Raw genomic sequence first — 4,945 nt, 5'->3', positions numbered from 1 at the left:
CCACATTCAGAGAATATTGCTTATTTTTCACAATCAGCATCTCTCCTGCAGTGTACGGCTAGGTCAAGCATTTATTTTCAATAAGGCCATGGCTTTGTCCTCATGATGCCTGTACTCACACCACTTCCATCTGCTATGGAATTTCCAATAGGTCTGGATGTGAGCACCAGCACCAGCAGATAGAGTTGAACCCCTGTGTCTACTGGTTGATGTTACACACAGCCAGAACTGGTGACCATTCAGCCCCTGAGCCTAACTCATAAGGGTAGGGTTTGATCATCAAAGCCCTTCATGGCTTGGAGCCAAGGTATCTGGACTGCCTTCAACCCACAGTTCCTGCCTAGGAATCAAAGTATCTCAGGCAGGGGCCCTCCTGGCTGTCCCATCAATGAACACCATTGTCCAGTGGGAACACAAGAGAGGGCCTTTTCAGTGGCAGCCCCATAATTACCTGACAAACACCCAAGGCAGACACCCCTTCACTTTTGTTCCTTAGGAGGCAGTGGAAGGTGGATTAATTCAGGATCACATTTATTTAAGCTTACTAGCAATTACAAATGCAATCAATCAATCAATAATTGTTTTCTGGGCAATATGGGCGCTACCCATATTGTAAGCCAGCTTCAGCTCCATAAAGGAGAGCCATGGGCGTCACCCCCTCTTCCCGCCCTCCTGGGATAAATGGCGATTGCCCGTGTCCAGGATTGCTATAAAAGGCAGGAAGTCTTTGGGTCCAGGGTGAATGCCATTGCCTCTTCAGAAGGAGTCAAGAGCACAAGCCAGGTAAGAGTTCAGGGATCCTGGACTGAAGAAAAATATCGTATTATAAGATGTTCTATTTGTATGCAGCTACCTTCTCCCCAGTTTGCAGGAAAAGCTATTGAATGTCAGTGTAGCCCCAATCCACAGTTTTATGTATCTGCAGATGGGGACCAGAGTTTGCTAGGAGACCTATAGCTTGTTTTTGTATGCACTGGATTCCACTTTTATTTAGAATTCAATCCTCTTAATCACAATTTCCCAACGGGCATTTCGTTTCAATGGGATTTTGTTCTGAAGAGTCTAGTTTTGAATTATAATTACAGCTCATTCTCCACACATCTTTCACTTTCATAGAAATACGGATATTTCTCCTGGAATCCATAGATGTCTGGGGCATAGACAATGGAAATGTTATTTCCCATATTTTCTTATCATAATCCAAACTGCTTCTGGGGTCTCCCCTGTCCCCCAGGAGCAGGATTTTGAGAAATGCAACTTGCTGCAGCAATAGAAGGAGTGGGCAAGTGAGTAGCATCCCAGTCTTGGGAAACAAGCGTAGATTCTAACCCACTGTGACTGCTGTTGGTTTTGAATACAGATTCTACCCAGAATTTGTATGTAGCACTGGCGGTTGAAATCTTCAACGCCCAGAAATATTGTCCAAAAGCAGTCGTTACTGTTATGTGGAGGATAAAACCTCTTTAGAGGACCTTGCAACCTGAGGTTCTCACCCCTTGAGGGACAGCAATGGAGGAAGGGAAACTGTTCCTACACATTTTCCTGCAAGAAAAGGCCATGACGCTGGCCTCTTCTGCACTCTCACCGTTTTCACCTGTGTGTCTTTTTGGCTTTTCATATCCCCCCTTTTCTGAATGTCTTTTCCTCCCACAACTGGTTAATATTATATAGCCATACTTACCATGAGGTGATGTAATATCGAAGCTACCACTAGAGGGAACATTGCAGAATAGATCTCCCCCTAACATGGGACACACAAGCAATGACAAATAAGAGAGTGGAAGAGTTCTTAATGGCACCACTGCTGCTTTTTCTGAAATTCGTTGGCAACAACCCCAGCAGCTCCAGGTGTGGCCTAATGCACTTTGTTGTTGTTCTCTCTCAGCCTGTCCTGGGTGCGAGACAGTTCCAGCGACCATGAAGCTCCTGTTGACCCTCCTTCTGCTGCTGCCACTCCTTACAACTATCCATGCTCAGATCCAGCCCTGGGATGCTGTTATTTCAGGCCATGGGGAATTGACGGTTAGAGATCGGGCACAATCTTTAGATGGGGGGGGGGGCATGGTGGAACCTACGCTCAGTATGCAGAAGGTTCAGTTGCTGGCATATCCAGCTGAATGGACCAAGAATAGGTGACCCCTGGGGTATCTGCACCTCCTCAACCTCAGCCCTCTCCAAGCACTGCCCCTCAAATCTGCACGAATTCCCCCAAGCCAGAGCTGGGAATTTCCCTCTAGGTTATAGTCGCTTAATGCCCCTTTAATTGTCACAGCAACCCCTGAAGAACATGTTTCATGTGGAGAGGCCTCCATGTCCACATCCCAAGTGGCAGGTCTTTGGGTTGAGCAGACTCTTGTTGGACTGATTTAAAGATGGAAACCAGGGTTGGCCTCCAAAGTTTAACTCAGCTGACTAATGTTTCCTTGTAGGGCATGACCGGGAAACGAGCAGTTGACGAGGGAGAAGGCGAAGTGCAGAATGAGGGCGAGACCCTCCAGGTCCGGAGGGAAATTGATACAGGTCGGTTTGGGCTTGCTTTTAGGAAGTTGGGGGCAATGGTTGGGTTAGGACATTCTTTATCCTTTCCTCCTAGGCAATGCTCCCCAAACTCCAGTATTACTCAGGGTCATTATTGCACTCCTGATGCTGGAATGTATAAATCTGCACTTAATAATGTGTGATAGAACTAGTTTGACAGGTAGAGCATTCTCCAGTTTAGCAGTTGCAGCACTGCAAGGATACACGGCATGCACAGAGTTCCGTGTTCAGTCCTCACATGTTCTGTTTCAAAGGTAGCTTCCTTTGGAAAGATCTCTTGGATGGAGAGCTTGGCCATCAGCTGCCAGCTGGAGTTAATGTCCCTAGGGGAGAGGCACCCTTGGTCCCACACCACACCAGGGAGCTTCCTTGGCTCACAACCTCCACTTAACCTTGGTCAATGTTTGGAGCCACGTGGATGTCTCTCGAGGTCTTTCATGTGTCACAAATGGATCTCAGTGTTCCACAGAAGGTGGAACGTTCTTCTTCACTGCAGTCAAGAAAGAACCAGTGTTCCCCCCAAATGACTTTGGTGTTAATCCAAAAACACTCACTCTGTGTTATCTGGGAGCATTCCGGTCAAATAGGACACGGAAGGCTGCAGGGGCATTTCTTCTGCATTAAATACCTCTCTTTTGCTTCCTGCCCACAGGAGAACAGATAAGAGATCGTATACCTTGATATGTTAAACGGAGAACATTTGGTAAAAAAAAATTTCGCATCAGAAAGCCAAAACCAAGGCTAGGTCACACAAAAGTGCTGAAGTCACTTATCCATCACTCTGTCCTTCTTTCCATCCCTCCACCCGCCCAGAGCTACAACGAATATAGAAATACAATGATGGAAATATAAATAAATAAATAAATCAAAGAGAATTAAACAGCCATCTATCTGTATTTGTCTGATTTTTCAACCAACAGCTTGGCTCACAACCTCTAAGTTCACCTTGGCCGAGGTTTGGAGCCACGTTGATGCATCTGGAGGTCTTTCATGTGTCACAAATCATGTTCTGCAGAAAGTAAGATGTTCCTTTTCACTGCCATCAAGATGGGAAGCTTAAACCCTCCTCTGCTTCCTTCCCACAGGACATCAGAAAAGAGATCACTCAGCTGAATGGCCAGGAGGCCTTTATGGTTACCTGCTTTCAAAAGCATTTCCAGCTTAGCTCCCACAAAAGCCTGAGGCTATCCATCCATCCTTCTATCAATAAAATAGAATGAAACACTGGTCTGTGTTTGTCTGATTTTTCAAACCAAGTTGGCTCCTGGAATGCCCCAAGACAACCTGGCTGCAGCTGGTGACGACTGAGGCCTCAGTCGGAAACTTTGATAAGCAGATGAGGTCAGGGAGGGTCCAATGAGTCATGAGGAAGACTCCAGAATGGATTTCTTTCATTCCCAAAAGTTGCATTCCCATCCTTCTGCCTCATGGCTGGCCATTTAACTGAGCCAGCCTGGAATCGTGCCTTTCTGGTCCTGTATCTCTTCAAAGGGGACAGTGTGCTGGTTGCTTCAGGTGCTGGTCAACGGTGTGCACAGTGCCATTCAATTTCATAGTCCTGGGGGCCGGCCAATAAGACTTTGTCCAAACCAATGCACCGTTTTTGCTCTGTCTTTATTCTTTAATTTGAGGTTCATTTGGGAGCACCATAGAGAGAAAGGTCCCAACTCTGGAATTCCAAGGCCTATTCTTGGATCCTTAAAAGCTGTCTTTAGGGAAAATCCTCCAGTGTTTTGATTGGCTTTTGATTCCTGTATCAACATTCCTTCTCTGTTGGAACGTCCCAGCTATCAAAGGGGTTTCACAAAACCCTGGTTGACGAAGACTGCCCGGGGGGTTGAACTCAGCCCAAGGGGGATGCACAAGGCTCCTCACCCAGAAAGCTTCTTTCAGTGGCAGTAGGACAACCCCGGTCAGGTAGTCTTGCCTGAATCCTATGGGGCTCTAAGTGTCCTGGAAATGCTCCTGTCAGGGGGCATAGTTTGGCCTGGTTTAAGTCATTCTACTCCAGAGTGAAAGGGTTTCTTCTGGGGAACAGCACATCCTGTGGGGTGCCACGGCTGCAACCATATCCACCCCCCACTTCCAGCATCCATGCAAGGACAAATCAAACATAGTTTTGGGACTGGCAGTCATCCATGGGCTGACCCCATCCAGCTCTGCATCTTCTCATCCAGATATCCATATAGGGATGAGGGAGAAGGCGAAGTGCAGAATGAGGGTGAGACTCTCCAGGTCCGGAGGGAAAGTGATACGGGTCAGTTTGGGCTTGCTGTTGGGAGGTTTGGGGCAATGGATGGGTTAGGACCATCTTTATCCTTCCCTTCTAGGCAATTCTCCCCAAACTCCAGTATTACACAGGATCATTATTGCACTCCTGATGCTGGAATGTATAAATCTGCACTTA

At 47.0% G+C, this 4,945-nt stretch overlaps 1 long non-coding RNA gene across 1 annotated transcript; it reads left to right on the top strand.

Moving 5' to 3' along the window:
- The first annotated feature begins 725 nt into the window (after positions 1-725).
- Positions 726-3,736, top strand: LOC143824868 (uncharacterized). The gene is made up of 4 exons (XR_013226899.1): positions 726-783; positions 1,886-2,022; positions 2,430-2,520; positions 3,624-3,736. It is a non-coding gene; the product is annotated as an uncharacterized LOC143824868 (long non-coding RNA).
- The last annotated feature ends 1,209 nt before the right edge of the window (positions 3,737-4,945 follow it).

This window comes from Paroedura picta, chromosome 15 (genome assembly GCF_049243985.1).
Source record: "Paroedura picta isolate Pp20150507F chromosome 15, Ppicta_v3.0, whole genome shotgun sequence".
NCBI lineage: Eukaryota > Metazoa > Chordata > Lepidosauria > Squamata > Gekkonidae > Paroedura > Paroedura picta.
Note: the sequence above shows the minus strand (reverse complement) of the source record. Positions and strands in the feature narration are given on the sequence as shown.